The following is an 18,118-nucleotide window of genomic DNA, read 5'->3' on the forward strand; positions in this document are numbered from 1 at the left end:
AAATCTTATATGGATGGTGTTAAGAGATAGATGGGTGGTGTTGAATGGAGTTGAAGGATGGGACTAATAACAACTAACAACAACTAATAACAAGATAACTAATAATGTAAGCATACTGTGTCCATAATAAGTATATAAGTTGTAGGTTGGGAGCTTTTGTGAAAGAGCACAGTTAGAAAGATATGGCATATAGAAGCAAACCGGATGGACATCATGAAATTGTTCGGAGAGGTTGAGAGTAGAAGAAGTTCAGGAGAAAAAACAAACAAAATATAATTACTGTAAAATTGACTGTGTCCATAAAATGTATATAGCAAGTATAAGCTGGAAGTAGAGGCCTAAGCATTGTTGTTCACTAGTTTACTCCAATTAGGGAAAGGGTGGTGGGGTTGGAAAGTAATAAAGGGGAATATATATATTTTTTAAAGGATATGTATGTATGTATGTATGTATGTATGTATGTGTGTATATATGTGTATGTATATATGTATATGTATATAAACATGGGGGATTGGAAGTGATGCAGACAATTACATTGATGGAAGTTACAATCTATCTGCAATATTAAGCTGATCTACCTCCTAAAAAAACAAAACATTAAAAAACATTAAAAAACAATCACGGCCGGTTGTGATACAGCCTGGAATTGAACCGGGGGGTCTGTAGTGACGCCTCAATCACTGAGATGCAGTGCCTTAGACTGCTGTGCCACTCGGGAGCCCAAGCATGACTGGCATACTTTAGGTGTTACCAATAGCTACACAGACGGCTAGATCTCAAAAGCCCACAAATGTCAAACAACATGTCAAAATTCTAGGGTGGCGTCTGTAAACTATAAAAGGGATTCATAGCTGACCACTCCCGCCGTTTACCCGCGCTTCATTGAATTTCTTCACTTTGACATTCAGAGCACTGTGCAGAAATCTCGCGCTGAGTGATGAAAGGGTTAAAAAATAAGGGATGACTGGCAGGGGAAAAGAGGACAATAATGAATGGAGGAAACATGAACCTGTCACGGTCAGCCAGACAGGCAGGAATGTTCACGGTCCAATAACAGTTCAATAATGTTTACCTAAGCACTTTTTAATTTTACACGACTTTTTTTTAAACCATACTCCTTGGAGAGATGAGGGACTGAGGGTTAAAGCCAAGAGAGTACTTTCGAAATACTTGTGAAGTGACTTTTTTACCCTATACTAGGTCATGTAAGCCAAATTACCGTAGTTGTCTCATCCTAAAATGTTAGGATTGGATGAATATGCCTAGGCTTTAGCTCAGCTGGCTAACAGTCTTATTACAGACCTAGATTCGAATAAGCTCAGGTTGGTCAACAACGGTTATTAGAGAGTTTACTGTATGCCCAATTAATAACTTCATAACATGTTTTTATGTAGTATTCAACATACTATTCCAAATACATCTGGACATTTCAAGGAGAATATGACGAATCCTTATACTAATTACATCCAACGCTATAGAGTCATATGTTTGGAACAACAGACATAGGAATGAAAGAAACGTGTCTAAAGGGGACAAAAGGGAAATCTATGGGTAATCATGCATATATACTGAACAAAAATATAAATGCAACATATAACAATTTCAAAGATTTTACTGAGTTACAGTTCATATGAGGAAATCAGTCAATTGAAATAAATTCATTAGGCCCTAATCTATTGATTTCACATGACTGGGAATACAGATATGCATCTGTTGGTCACAAATACCTTCAAAAATGGGCCTCACAATCATCCTCAGGATCTCATCAGGGTATTTCTGTGCATTCAAATTGCCATTGATAAAATGCAATTGTGTTCATTGTCCGTAGCTTATGCCTGCCCATACCATAACCCCGCCGCCACCATGGGATACGACACCTTACACGTGGTCTGCGGTTGTGAGGCCGGTTGGACGTTCTGCCAAATTCTCTAAAACAATGTTGGAGGCGGTTTATGGTAGAGAAATTAACATTAAATTATCTGGCAACAGCTCTGGTGGACATTCCTGTAGTCAGAATGCCAATTATACGCTGCCTCAAAACTTGAGACATCTGTGGCATTGTGTTGTGTGACAAAGCTGCACATTTTAGAGAGGCCTTTTATTGTCCCCAGCACAAGGTGCACCTGTAAATGAGCACACTGTTTAATCAGCTGCTTGATATGCCACACTTGTCAGGTGGATGGATTATCTTGGCAAAGCAGAAATGCTCACTAACAGGGATGTAAACAAATTTGTGCCAAAAATTTGAGAGAAATAAGCTTTTTGTGTGTATGGAACATTTCTGGGATATTTTATTCCAGCTCATGAAACATGGGACCAACACTTTGCATGTTGCATTTATATTTTTGTTCGGTGTAATTAGAGCTCTAAGCACAGAGTGACAAATGACCTTGTGTGTTTAAACCAGCATGTAATAAGAAAGGAATTGGTATAATGTCCCTATTGGCCCTATATTCGACTTACTGAAAACATGTGGCCATGCTGATATGTTCCTCTCTCTCTCTCTCTCTCTCGCTCTCTCGCTCTCAAACACACTCTGTCTCTCTTTCTCTATGTCTGTCTTTTTCTCCCCCTCTCTCGCTGCCTCTCGCTCCCTCTCTCTCCCTCTCCCCCTCTCTCGCTCCCTCTCGCTCCCTCTCTATGGAAATATCTTAGAATGATAGTTGAGGCTAGAGTCATGAGGTGGGACCCCCAGGGTGTATAGTTATTGCGTTGGGGTGATTAGATTCTGATGTTCTCTCAATCACACTGTTTATGTTGCACCCAGTCAAAAGACAATTTCTGTCACAGACTAAGGGAATCTCTCTATTTCTTATTTTCTTTCTCTTTCTCTCTGGTCTCTCTCTCTCTCTCTCTCTCTCTCTCTCTCTCTCTCTCTCTCTCTCTGTCTGTCCTTTCTTCAGTCTACACTTTCTTTCCTTTCCCTAGCATCCCTCTGTATCGCTCGCTTTGTTTCTGATCCTGCACTGACACAGTTTACCCCATAGGGGGCAGTATGGTCTTGCTAACAGGACTTGCTAACCATATCTCTCGCTCTCTCGCTCTCTATCTCTCTCTCTCTCTCTCTCTCTCTCTCTCTCTCCAAAGTAAGGCATCGTGGAAAACACTCAGCATTCCAGCAAAAATCTCTGCACCACCTGCCTGGAGAGGAAAACAGTTGGGCATATGTGGATGATGCTTCCAGTTTAGCGCTCCGAGCCTATTCCCCACACTCTGCAAAAAGAGGGGGGAGGGAAGAAAATCTTTACTACCATAACAAAGCTGCAGCTGCTTTTACTGAAAACTGTTATTGGCGTGCCAAGATTAGGCCTACACTAAACAACAGCTCCCCCCTCCTCGACCAAATAAAATTTTGACAACAAACACTTGGCTTGCCTACAATGCTGCAAAAAGCCACAGAGGTTGGCCCTAATGATATTTGGTAACCATTATGGACGATTAAGTGAAATGAAGAAAACCAAGAGGCAAACAATGATTTGTTTGAAAGTTGCTTCCAGACAAAGATAGTGAGTCATTGCAGGGTAACCTCTAGGCAACGGTGTATTGTTTGTTGTGTTGTGTGCAAGAGTGTGGCTACCGATGATGATGATAATGGTTGATTTTATTATAGTGTCATGCATCTTGTTGTATCCAAATAAAATGATCAAACGTATATATACGTAAATAGCCTACGTACAGTGAGGGGAAAAAGTATTTGATCCCCTGCTGATTTTGTACGTTTGCCCACTGACAAAGACATGATCAGTCTATAATTTTAATGGTAGGTTTATTTGAACAGTGAGATAGAATAACAACAAAATAATCCAGAAAAACGCATGTCAAAAATGTTATAAATTGATTTGCATTTTAATGAGGGAAATAAGTATTTGACCCCTCTGCAAAACATGACTTAGTACTTGGTGGCAAAATCCTTGTTGGCAATCACAGAGGTCAGACGTTTCTTGTAGTTGGCCACCAGGTTTGCACACATCTCAGGAAGGATTTTGTTCCACTCCTCTTTGCAGATCTTCTCCAAGTCATTAAGGTTTCGAGGCTGATGTTTGGCAACTCGAACCTTCAGCTCCCTCCACAGATTTTCTATGGGATTAAGGTCTGGAGACTGGCTAGGCCACTCCAGGACCTTAATGTGCTTCTTCTTGAGCCACTCCTTTGCTGCCTTGGCCGTGTGTTTTGGGTCATTGTCATGCTGGAATACCCATCCACGACCCATTTTCAATGCCCTGGCTGAGGGAAGGAGGTTCTCACTCAAGATTTGACGGTACACGGCCCCGTCCATCGTCCCTTTGATGCGGTGAAGTTGTCCTGTCCCCTTAGCAGAAAAACACCCCCAAAGCATATGTTTCCACCTCCATGTTTGACGGTGGGGATGGTGTTCTTGGGGTCATAGGCAGCATTCCTCCTCCTCCAAACACGGCGAGTTGAGTTGATGCCAAAGAGCTCGATTTTGGTCTCATCTGACCACAACACTTTCACCCAGTTCTCCTCTGAATCATTCAGATGTTCATTGGCAAACTTCAGATGGCCCTGTATATGTGCTTTCTTGAGCAGGGGGACCTTGCGGGCGCTGCAGGATTTCAGTCCTTCACGGCGTAGTGTGTTACGAATTGTTTTCTTGGTGACTATGGTCCCAGCTGCCTTGAGATCATTGACAAGATCCTCCCCGTGTAGTTCTGGGCTGATTCCTCACCGTTCTCATGATCATTGCAACTCCACAAGGTGAGATCTTGCATGGAGCCCCAGGCCGAGGGAGATTGACAGTTCTTTTTGTGTTTCTTCCATTTGCGAATAATCGCACCAACTGTTGTCACCTTCTCACCAAGCTGCTTGGCGATGGTCTTGTAGCCCATTCCAGCCTTGTGTAGGTCTACAATCTTGTCCCTGACATCCTTGGAGAGCTCTTTGGTCTTGGCCATGGTGGAGAGTTTGGAATCTGATTGATTGATTGCTTCTGTGGACAGGTGTCTTTTATACAGGTAACAAGCTGAGATTAGAGCACTCCCTTTAGAGTGTGCTCCTAATCTCAGCCTCGTACCTGTATAAAAGACACCTGGGAGCCAGAAATCTTTCTGATTGAGAGGGGGTCAAATACTTATTTCCCTCATTAAAATGCTAATCAATTTATAACATTTTTGACATGCGTTTCTCTGGATTTTGTTGTTGTTATTCTGTCTCTCACTGTTCAAATAAACCTACCATTTAAATTATAGACTGTCAGTGGGCAAACGTACAAAATCAGCAGGGGATCAAATACTTTTTTCCCTCACTGTACATACATACACATTTGCATTCCTACTGAAATGAAAACAATTGAAACACAAAACAAAACCTTTCAGTTATACATCTTATCTTGTTGAGTCTTCCAAACTTTGGAAATACAATTTGCAACCAGGAACACTTATTTTCTGAATAGCCATTCAAGTTTTAATGAATCACTAGTCCTGGTTTCTGTTGTTGCATTTTTTCAAACAAGGTTACTCTTAAATCATCATATAAATTACAGTAAAATAAAATGTTTTTTTGTTCATTCTCAATCATTACCTTGTGTTATGGTGCAACTGTATGACTGCATGCTTTGTCTCTCTCTATGTGTGTGTGTGTGTGTGTTCTATAACACTAGTGCTTGTATCCAACTGTTGACAGATGTGTGTTCTATAACACTAGTGATTGTATCCAACTGTTGACAGATGTGTGTTCTATAACACTAGTGCTTGTATCCAACTGTTGACAGATGTGTGTTATATCAAGCTGGTGCTGAAGTTATTTTCCCATACACTGAAACTATATGTATGTGCGTGTTCCATCAGAAAGGTGCTACCATGCTGTGTTTTTGGTGTGTGTGTGTGTGTGTATGTGTGTGTGCTCTGCGGTGGTGATAAGTATGGCTGTGCATTCTGTCAGACTGGTGCTGAAACAAAAATATAAATAAAACAGAAGAAAAGTATTTTACGTGATGTGCTGTCACTTCCCACAAGCTCTATATATTGTGTATGCTTGAGTGCTTGGAATGAGCCAAAGAAATTCCCAAATTTTCCCAGTTGTCCTGCATCAATGTTCCAGGGATGCCTGCTGGCCACACCTGAGTAACCCGGAGGCTGACATGATCCGGGTTCATTCTCCCAGGAGAGTGTGCATGTCCGAATTGCTCCTCAACCCTTTGTTTCTATGCATTTATTCATCTTGAACGTAATCCATATTGGAGGCAAGGAGGTCAGTGGCAAAATATTTCACCACCAATTGGGCAGGGGGAATCTAGAATAGACCAGAGTTTATACATTTGACTACTCACTGCAACAAGCTATACAACAGTAATAAACAGAGCATCAAAAAAATATTGAATTGCAATATGGAATCAACATTTTTAGGATTCAATTCAGGTCGACTTAAAAACAGACATGGGATTTCACATTGCAATCAAGTATTTAGTTGATGCTCGGTGTATTAAAAAAAGTATATATGCTTTATTGTCACATACACCGGATAGGTGCAGTGAAATGTGTTGTTTTTGTTTGTTTCAGCGAGTAGTCAGATTTATAAACTCTGGTTCCAGACTCCCGCTGCCCTATCCTATGTCCCAGGGCATGGTTCTCTCATCATACAAGACAGAGAGGAGAGAACGTCATAAATAAGCGAACTTCTGCTGGCTAACTTCTATCGGTAATGTCTGCTAGCGGCTAATTTCAGCTAGCACCAGAGACGAAAACACATAAAGCCTAGCTAGCTGATGTCTACTAGCGGCTAATGTCTGCTAGTGCCAGAGAAGAAAAACACATAAAGCATAGCTAGCTAACGTTTTCTATTGCCAGAGAAAATAAACAAAGAAAGCAACTAGCTAACGTCTGGTAGTGCCAGAGAAATGAAACACAGAAAGCAGCTAGCTAACGTCTGCTAGTGCCAGAGAAGCCTTGTCATCTTTCATCCCACACCTCCGAGTTTTCTTCATTTTCTTTGGGCTCATAAATGGCCTCTTATTGTCCCATAAATGGCTCCTTTTGGAGGATTTATAGTGGAGGGGGGCATAAAACCCTCCTTTTGATGTCCCCTCCGCTTAGTAAGGAACACAGGCGAGGTTGCCCATACACCACACATACACCACGCATACTAGGCCCTCTGTGCTTGCCTCGCGTGCGAATCGATCCAGGCACATTAAAAGATATTGAGCTTTGTTTCTGCTTTCGTTCAGAATCATGTAAAGTAATAACTTCGAGTTGAGACGGGTTCCAGTTAGGCTGTCTCCTGGCTGTAATTAAAATACTCTGTGTAATTGAAGAGGTATCTGAATGTCATGGGGGTGCCATTTATGTTGCAACCCCTGATCCCTACCTTTGGGAAGACCTTTGGTTCCATAATGGTAAGAAGTCACTTTTGGGGGCAGATTAGTTTCAGTGTAGATTCAAATGTACTTTGAGGGTGTATCTCCAGAGATTGATGTCATAAATTACATTCATACACACATTCTATAAATAAGTACTCAAATTCTCCCAGTGGATGGAAAATTCTAATGGACAGAGCTATGCTTTCTTTGCCCTCTCATTCATATACATGGCCCCCACTTTTGATTCTCTCTCTCTCTATCTTCCCTCTCCTGTCTCTTTATTTCTATATCTCTCTCTCCCTCTCTTTCAATTCAATTCAAATGGCTTTATTGGCATGGGAAACATGTTTACATTGCCAAAGCATGTGGAATAGACAATAAACAAAAAGGGAAATAAATAAGGGAAATAAACAATCAGTAATTAACATTAAACATTACACACCTACATTTTTAAAAGGATGTAGACATTTCAAATGTTATATTATTGGCTATGTGTCAGGGTGTCAGTGTGATGCGGTAGGACGTAGTCAGGCGCAGGACACAGAGCTAATCGAAAACGTACTTTACTCGTAGGTAGCGTCAAATGACATAACCTCCACGCAGGGAGGAAACAAACCCGCTCACCAGACGACAACCAAACATGAACAAACACGCACAAAATACAGTGGGAGCCAGAGGGTTAAATAGGGAAGTAATCATCCTCACACACCACTGGTGCCACCAGACACGACGCCGAAAGTATGGGAGTGGGCTCAATGGACCTCTCCTCTGTGTCATACAGTCGGGACAGGGCATCTACCTTAGCGTTCTGGGAACCTGGTAGTAAGAAAGTGTGAACACAAAACGAGTGAAAAACATGGCCCACCTTGCCTGGCGAGGGTTCAATCTCCTCGCCGCCCGGATGTACTCCAGATTGCGGTGGTCAGTCAAAATGAGAAAAGGGTGTTTAGCCCCCTCAAGCCAATGCCTCCACACGTTCAGTGCTTTAACCACAGCTAACAGCTCCCGGTCCCCCACATCATAGTTGCACTCCGCCGGGCTGAGCTTCTTCGAAAAGAAAGCACAGGGGCGGCGTTTTGGTGGCGTACCCGAGCGCTGAGACAGTACAGCTCCTATCCCAGCCTCGGATGTGTCCACCTCCACTGTGAATGCTAAGGAGGGATCCGGATGAGCCAGCACCGGAGCCGAGGTAAACAGGTCTTTCAGGTGACCAAACGCCCTGTCCGCCTCCGCTGACCACTGCAGGCGCACCGGTCCCCCCTTCAGCAAGGAGGTAATGGGAGCCGCTACCTGACTAAAGCCCCGGATAAACCTCCGGTAGTAGTTGGCAAACCCAAAAAATCGTTGCACCTCCTTAACCGTGGTTGGAGTCGGCCAATTACGCACGGCCAAAATGTGGTCAATCTCCACCCCTGACGCGGACAGGCGGTGCCCTAGGAAGGAGACAGACTTTTGAAAGAACAGACATTTCTCCGCCTTGACGTACAGGTCATGTTCCAACAGTCGACCAAGCACCTTGCGCACAAGGGACATATGCTCGGCTCATGTAGTGGAGTATATGAGAATATCATCTATATACACCACTACACCCTGTCCGTGCAGGTCCCTGAAAATCTCATCTACAAAGGATTGGAAGACTGATGGATCGTTCATCAACCCGTACGGCATGACGAGGTACTCACAGTGCCCAGATGTGGTACTAAATGCCGTCTTCCACTCATCTCCCTCCCGGATACGCACCAGGTTGTACGCACTCCTGAGATCCAATTTTGTGAAGAAGCGCGTCCCGTGCAATGACTCCGTCATACTAGCAATGAGCGGTAGTGGATAACTGTACTTGACAGTGATCTGATTGAGACCCCGGTAGTCAATGCACGGGCATAAACCTCCATCCTTCTTCTTCACAAAAAATAAACTTGAGGAGACAGGTGAAGTGGATGGCCCAATGTATCCCTGCCCCAGAGATTCGGAGACATTTGTCTCCATAGCCGCCGTCTCTTCCTGTGACAGGTGATACACGTGACTCCGGGGAAGTGCAGCGCCTACCTGGAGATTTATTGCACAATCCCCCTGTCGATGTAATGTAATTCGATGTAATTCTTTTTACAGAAGGCGAGAGCCAAATCGGCATATTCGGGGGGAATGTGCATGGTGGAGACCTGGTTTGGACTTTCCACCGTAGTTGCCCCTATGGAAACACCTACACACCTCCCCGAGCACTGACTTGACGATCCCTTGAGAGCCCTCTGTTGCCATCAAATCATGGGGTCATGAGAAGTTAACCAGGGAAGCCCCAACACCACTGGAAACGCAGGAGAATCAATCAGATAGAGACTAATTTTCTCCTCATGACCCTCCTGCGTCTTCATCCAGAGTGGAGCTGTGACCTCCCTAATCAGGCCTGACCCAAAAGGGTGACTATCTAAGGCATGTACAGGGAAGGGCACATCAACAGGAACAATAGGAATCCCTAAACTACGGGAAAACTGATGATCAATAAAGTTCTCAGCTGCGCCTGAATCTACGATATACAATATCAATACACATATGCGCAACAGGGAGCTCTGGGTGAGTCGGGTGCCAACTCACCTGAGACGGTCCACCAGTGCTCTGCCTACCGCCTCGACTCCTGAAAGACCCTCCCCAGCACCGACCAGCAGTGTGTCCTCTGCGGCCACTGTTGGTGCAGGAGATGGCCCTTCTTCCGGTCTCCCTAAGCGCAGCACCTCCGAGCTCCATAGGTGTAGGGTCGGAGGTGCTGGGGGATGGAATGGACGGCCCCTGATCTGGACGTCCGCGGGTTGCCAACAGGTTATCCAGCCTTATCGACATATCCACCAGTTGGTCCAGTGTAAGGGTGGTGTCCCTGCAGGCCAGTTCCCAACGAACGTCCTCCCGTTGGCTGCATCGGTAGTGGTCGATCAGGGCCCTCTCATTCCATCCTGCGCTGGCAGCCAGAGTCCTGAAGTCCAGTGCAAAGTCCTGTGCGCTCCTCTTCCCCTGTCTGAGGTGGAATAGACGTTCCCCCGCCGCTCTCCCCTCCTGTGGATGATTGAATACCGCTCGAAAGCGGCGGGTGAAATCCTCATAGTGTACTGACGCTGCGTCTATTCCTCCCCACTCGGCGTTGGCCCACTCGAGCGATCTTCCCGACAGACAGAAGATGAGGGCGGACATGCTCTCGTATCCCGAGGGAGCCGGGTGGATGGTAGCCAGGTAGAGCTCTACCTGGAGCAGAAAACCCTGGCACCCGGCAGCTGTACCAATTGTATGCCCTCGGGAGCGAGAGCCGAATCCCACTGGACCCAGGTGACGAAGGGGTGGACAGCGGTGTGGATGATTGTGTAGTTGGAGGAGGTGTAGGATAACCACCTCTCTCCCATCGCTCCATAGTGTTCAACACGCGCTCCATTGCGGTGCCGAGAGTCTGGATCATGGTCGCCTGCTGTTGGACACCTTCCTCCATTGATCCGGACTAAATGAATGTACCTGCTGACTCCATTTAAGGTGCGTGTTTCTGTCAGGGTGTCAGTGTGATGCGGCAGGACGAAGTCAGGCGCAGGACACAGGGCTAAACGTACTTTACTCGTAGGTAACGTAAATAACATAACCTCCACGCAGGGAGGAAACAAACCCGCTCACCAGACAACAACCAAACATGAACAAACACGCACAAAATGCAGTGGGAGCCAGAGGGTTAAATAGGGAAGTAATCAATACATAATGGGAACTAGGTGTGAACAATAAAGACAAGACAAGTAGAACACAGAAACATAGATCGGTGGCAGCTAGTACTCCGGCGACGACGAACGCCGAAGCCTGCCCGAGCAAGGAGGAGGAGCAGCCTCGACTGAATCCGTGACACTATGTACAGTGTTGTAACAATGTGCAAATATATAGTTGAAGTATGAAAGTAAAAAGAAATAAACAGATAAATATAGGTTGTATTTACAGTGGTGTTTGTGCTCCACTGGTTGCCCTTTTCTTGTGCCAACAGGTCACACATGTTGCTGCTGTGGTGGCACACTGTGGTATTTCAGCTAATAGATATGGGAATTTATCAACATTGGATTTGTTTTCAAATTCTTTGTTGGTCTGTGTAATCTGAGGGAAATATGTATCTCCAATATGGTCATACATTTGGCAGGAGGTTAGGAAGTGTAGCTCGGTTTCCACCTCATTTTGTGGGAAGTGGGCACATAGCCTGTCTTGCTTTGAGAGCCAGGTCTGCCGATGGTGGCCGCTCTCAATAGCAAGGCTATGCTCACTGAGTCTGTACATAGTCAAAGCTTTCCTTAATTTTGGGTCAGTCACAGTTGTCAGGTATTCTGCTACCATGTACTCACTGTTTAGGGCCAAATAACATTCCAGTTTGCTCAGTTTTCTTATTGATTCTTTCCAATGTTTCAAGTAATTATACCAGCTGACTGAGGGGACTTTTCTCCAGGTTTGGTGAGGGCCTTGTTATGGAAGGTTTGAGAATCGTTAATTTTTAGGGGGTTGTAGAATTGAATTTCTCTTTTCTGGATTTTGATAATTAGCAGCAATCGTCCTAATTCTGCTCTGCATGCATTATTTGGTGTTCTATGTTGTACACAGCGGATGTTTTTACAGAATTCTTCATGCATGTCTCAATTTGATGTTTGCCCCATTTAGTAAATTCTTGGTTGGTGAGTGGACTCCAGACCTCACAACCATAGAGAGCAATGGGTTCTATAACTGATTCAAGTATTTTTAACCAGATCCTAATTGGGATGTGAGATTTGATGTTCCTTTTAATGGCGTGGAAGGCCTTTCTTGCCTTGTCTCTCAGATCGTTCACAGCTTTGTGGAAGTTACCTGTGGTGCCGAGGTAGGTATAGTTTTTTTTGTGTGCTCTAGGGCAACAGTGTCTTTGTGGAATTTGTATTTATGGTCCTGGCAACCTTTTTTAAAACACCATTATTTTGTCTTACTGAGATTAACTGTCAGGGCCCAAATCTGATAGAATCTGTGCAGAAGCTCTAAGTGCTGCTGTAGGCCCTCGTTGGTTGGGGACAGAAGCACCAGATCATCTGCAAACAGTAAACATTTGACTTCAGAGTCTAGTAGGGTGAGGCCGGGTGCTGCAGACTGTCTAATGCCCTCGCCAATTAATTGATATACAGTATATGTTGAAGAGGGTGGGGCTCAAGCTGCATCCCTGTCTCACCCCCCGGCCCTGAGGAAAGTAATCTGTGTTTTTTGTCAATTTTAACCGCACACTTGTTATTTGTTTACATGGATTATACAATGTCGTATGTTTTCCCCACAACACCGCTTTCCATCAATTTATATAGCAGACCCTCATGCCAAATTGAGTCAAAAGCTTTATTGAAATCAACAAAGCATGAGAAGACTTTGCTTTTGTTTTGTTTTGTTTGTTTGTCAATAAGGGTGTGCAGGGTGAATAAGTGGTGTGTCATACGGTAATTTGGTAAAAAGCCAATTTGACATTTGCTCAGGACACTGTTCTCACTGAGGAGTCTGCCATTGATAATAATGCAGAGGATTTTCCAAAGGTGGCTGTTGATGCGTATCCCACGGTAGTTATTGGGGTTGAATTTGTCTCCACTTTAGTGGATTGGGGTGATTAGTTCTTGGTTCCAAGTATTGGGGAAGATGCCAGAGCTGAGGATGATGTTAAAGAGTTTATGTATAGCAATAGAAATTAGTGGTCTGTATATTTTATCATTTCATGTTGGATAACATCAACACCAAAGGCCTTTTTGGGTTGAAGGGTTTGTATTTTGTCCTGTAGTTCATTTAATGTAATTGGAGAATCCAGTGGGTTCTGGTATTCTCTAATAGCTGACTCTGTGATGAGTGATTTCGAAGGAGTCAGGCGCAGAAGGGTAAATCACAGAATAACAGGATTTATTCCAAAATACAGAGTTACAGTTAGTGGAGGAGTGGCGGGTGAATCAGGAACCTACTCACATCCTGATTCACCCGTTCCACCTGCCCATTACTCTCGGGGTGACACCTAGAGGTCAGGCTGACCGAGACCCCCAGACGTTCCATGAACACCTTCCCAACCCTAGATGTAAACTGGGGACCCCGATCAGACACTATGTCCTCTGTCACCCCGTAGTGCTGGAAGACGTGTGTAAACAGGGCCGCTGCAGTCTGCAGGGCCGTGGGGAGACCGGGCAGAGGAAGGAGACGGCAGGCTTTTGAAAAGCGGTCTACAACGACCAGGATGGTGGTGTTACCCTGAGAGAGGGGAAGATCAGTGAGAAAGTCAATACACAGGTGGGACCATGGCCGTTTGGAACTGGTAAGGGCTGTAACTTACCCGCTGGGAGGTGCCTAGGTGCCTTACTCTGGGCGCACACCGAGCAGGAGGAGACATACACCCTCACGTCCTTAGCCAAGGTAGGCCACCAGTACTTTCCGGTCAGGCAGCGCACTGTACGGCTAATACCTGGGTGACCAGAGGAGGGGGACGTGTGTGCCCAATAGATTAGACGGTCACGGACAAGAGACGACACGTACTGCAGCCCAGCTGGGCACTGAGGTGGAGATAGCTGTGTGCGTAACGCCCACTCTATGTCCGCTTCCATCGCCCACACTACCGGCGCCACAATGCAGGAGGCCGGGAGTATGGGGGTGTTGTCTATGGGCCCCTCCACTGTGTCATACAGCCGTGACAGTGCGTCTGCCTTCACGTTCTTTGTACCCGGGATGTAAAATAGTGTGAAATCAAACCGGGTGAAGAATAGGGCCCACCTGGCCTGGTGAGGGTTCAGTCTCCTTGCTGCCCGGATGTACTCCAGGTTACGGTGGTCCGTCCAGATGAAGAAAGGGTGTTTCGCCCCCTCCAGCCAGTGCCTCCACACGGTCAGAGCTCGGACAACAGCCAACAGCTCCCGATCACCAACGTTGTAGTTCTGCTCTGCCAGGCTGAGCTTCTTGGAGAAGAAGGCACAGGGGCAGAGCTTGGGTGGCGTGCCCGAGCGTTGAGATAGGACAGCACCTATCCCTACCTCGGACGCATCCACCTCCACTACGAACGGTAGTGATGGATCGGGATGGGCCAGTACCGGGGCTGAGGTGAACACCCTTCAACAGAGATGTGATGGGAGCTGCGACCTTGCCAAAGCCCCGGATAAAACTCTGATAGTAGTTGGCAAAGCCAATAAAGCGCTGCACCTCCTTTACCATGGTTGGAGTCAGCCAATTACGCACGGCTGAAATGCCATCTCCCTCCATCTCCACACCTGAGGTGGAAATGCGGTATCCGAGGAAGGAGACGGACTGCTGGAAAAATATACACTTTTCTGCCTTGGCATAAAGGTCATGTTCCAACAGTCGGCCCAGCACTTTGCGAACCAGGAACACATGCTCGGCGCGCATAGCGGAATAAACCAGAATGTCATCGATGTAGACCACTACACCGCGACCCTAATGGTCGACTGTCAAGTGCTCTGATGGGGAGTGGAATGGATAGGGGAACCAAAGTAATACCTAGACTATGTGCTAACTACCTGTCAATAAAGTTCCCAGCTGCGCCTGAATCGACCAGCGCCTTACACTGGGGAACTACCGTGTAATCAGAGAAGTGGATGTGTAGGGTACAGTGCACAGCAGATGGCTCTGAACGAGTGTGGGTGTTCGATACCTGGGGTGACGCGAGAGCGCCCTGCCTGCCGCCTCCAGACCCTAAAGAACGTTGACGACAGCGTGCAGTAACATGTCCTCTTGTGCCACAAGAGTGACACTGGCACTGTCGTCCTCCGCTCTCTCGGATCGCCGCACCACCCAGCTCCATCATCTCGTGATCCGGGTTGGGGGGGGGGTTGAAACGGGCAAGACCCTTCCAGGACATCCTCTAGAAGCCAGCAGGTTGTCCAACCGGATGGCCATGTCCACCAGTTGATTGAAGGACAACGTGGTGTCCCGGCATGCTAGCTCCCTTCGGACGTCCTCTCGTAGGTGGCACCGGATGTGATCGATTTATTCCGGAATACAGAGTTATGCAGTAATGTGTCAAAACACTCCAGTGTGCAAAACAGGCGCACTGGAAACAACAAGGCACATGGGGAAATGTCCCGGCGATACGAAATACAAGGAGCTCCACCGAGCTTCTCTATCCTCCACAATAAACAATCACACACAAAGACAAGGGGGCAGAGGGAACACTTATACAGGTACTGATGAGGGCATATGAACCAGGTGTGTGTAATAAACAAGACAAAACAAATGGAATGATGAGATGAGATGAGGAGCGGCAGTGGCTAGAAGGCCGGTGACGACGAACGCCGAAGCCTGCCTGAACAAGGAGAGGAGGCAGCTTCGGAGGAAGTCGTGACAGACTCTAAGATTGTTTATTAATGATGTACAGTTGAAGTCGGAAGTTTACATACAGTTAGGTTGGAGTCATTAAAACTCATTTTTCAACCACTCCACAAATGTCTTGTTAACAAACTATAGTTTTGGCAATCTACTTTGTGCACGACACAAGTAATTGTTTACAGAAAGATTATTTCACTTATAATTCACTGTATCACAATTCCAGTGAGTCAGAAGTTTACATACACTAAGTTGACTGTGCCTTTAAACAGCTTGGAAAATTCCAGAAAATGATGTCATGGCTTTAGAAGCTTCTGATAGGCTAATTGACATCATTTGAGTCAATTGGAGGTATACCTGTGGATGTATTTCAAGGCCTACCTTCAAACTCAGTGCCTCTTTGCTTGACATCATGGGAAATCAAAAGAAATCAGCCAAAACCTCAGAATAAAAATGGTAGACCTCCACAAGTCTGGTTCATCCTTGGGAGCAATTTCCAAACGCCTGAAGGTACCACGTTCATCTGTACAAACAATAGTACGCAAGTATAAACATCATGGGACCACGCAACCGTCATACCGCTCAGGAAGGAGACGCGTTCTGTCTCCTAGAGTTGAAAAGTGAAAATCAATCCCAGAACAACAGCAAAGGACCTTGTGAAGATGCTGGTGGAACCAGGTACAAAAGTATCTATATCCACAGTAAAATGAGTGGTATATTGACATAACCTGAAATGCTGCTCAGCAAGGAAGAAGCCACTGCTCCAAAACCGCCATAAAAAAGCCAGACTACGGTTTGCAACTGCACATTGGGACAAAGATCAAACTTTTGGGAGAAATGTCCTCTGGTCTGATGAAACAAAAATAGAACTGTTTGGCCATAATGACCATCGTTATGTTTGGAGGAAAAAGGGGGAAGCTTGCAAGCTGAAGAACACCATCCCAACCGTGAAGCACGGGGGTGGAAGCACCATGCTGTGGGGGTTCTTTGCTGCAGGAGGGACTGGTGCACTTCACAAAATAGATGGCATCATGAGGAAGGAAAATTATGTGGATATATTGAAGCAACATCTCAAGACATCAGTCAGGAAGTTAAAGCTTGGTCGCAAATGGGTCTTCCAAATGGACCCCAAGCATACTTCCAAAGTTGTGGCAAAATGGCTTAAGGACAACAAAGTCAAGGTATTGGAGTGGCCATCAAAAAGCCCTGACCTCAATAGAACATTTGTGGGCAGAACTGAAAAAGTGTGTGTGAGCAAGGAGGCCTACAAACCTGATTCAGTTACACCAGCTCTGTCAGGAGGAATGGGCCAAAATTCACCCAACTTATTGTGGGAAGCTTGTGGAAGGCTACCCGAAACATTTGACCCAAGTTAAACAGTTTAAAGGCAATGCTACCAAATACTAATTGAGTGTATGTGAACTTCTGACCCACTGGGAATGTGATGAGAGAAATAAAAGCTGAAATAAATCATTGTCTCTACTATTCTTCTGACATTTCACATTCTTAAAGTAAAGTGGTGATCCTAACTGACCTAAGACAGGGAATTTTTACTAGGATTAAATGTCAGGAATTGTGAAAAACTGAGTTTAAATGTATTTGGCAAAGGTGTATGTAAACTTCCGACTTTAACTGTATATGTTTTTGCTGTTTGTTCTTTGTTATAGGGCCAAAAAGATTGGAGAAGTGGTTTATCCATACATAGATAACTTTTCATGTTGTTGTTTGTTTAGTGTGTTCCAATTTTCCCAGAAGAAGTTGGATTCTATTGATTCTTCAATTACATTGAACTGATTTCTGACGTGCATTTCTTTATTTTTTCCTTGGTGTATTTCTGTACTGTTTCAGTGTTCACCTTAGTAAAGGCATAGGCTCAGGTTTTCTGGGTCTCTGGTGTTTTTGGTTGGATAGGTTCCTCTATTCCTTTCTTAGGTTTTTGCATTCTTCATCAAACCATTTCAAATCAAATCAAATGTTATTTGTCAAATCCGCCGAATACAACATGTGTAGACCTTACAGTGAAATGCTTACTTACAAGCCCTTAACCAACAATGCAGTTTTAAGAAAGAAAACCAAGAAAAATCACACAAAAAAATACAATATAAAGTAATACTAAATAAAAGTAACAAATAATTAAAGAGCAGCAGTAAAAATAACAATAGCGAGGCTATATACAGGGGGCACCGGTACTGAGTCAATGTACGGGGCACCGGTTAGTCGAGGTAATTTGTCATTGTTGTTAATTTTCTTAGGTTGTTTGGTTGAAATGTTTAGATTTGATAGGGAAGCTGAGAGGTCAAATATACTATTTTGGCTTTCTACTGCCAAGTTTACACCTTCGCTATTGCAGTGAAAAGTTTTGTCCAGGAAGTGATCTAAAAGGGATTTAATTTGTTGTTGGCAAATTGTTTTCTGGTAGGTTTCTACACTACTTTCGGCTTTGATGCCTCATGATTGAGTATTGCTCTGTTCAAATAGGCTGTGATTTTGCTG

This window comes from Coregonus clupeaformis, chromosome 1 (genome assembly GCF_020615455.1).
Source record: "Coregonus clupeaformis isolate EN_2021a chromosome 1, ASM2061545v1, whole genome shotgun sequence".
Classification (NCBI taxonomy): Eukaryota; Metazoa; Chordata; class Actinopteri; order Salmoniformes; family Salmonidae; genus Coregonus; species Coregonus clupeaformis.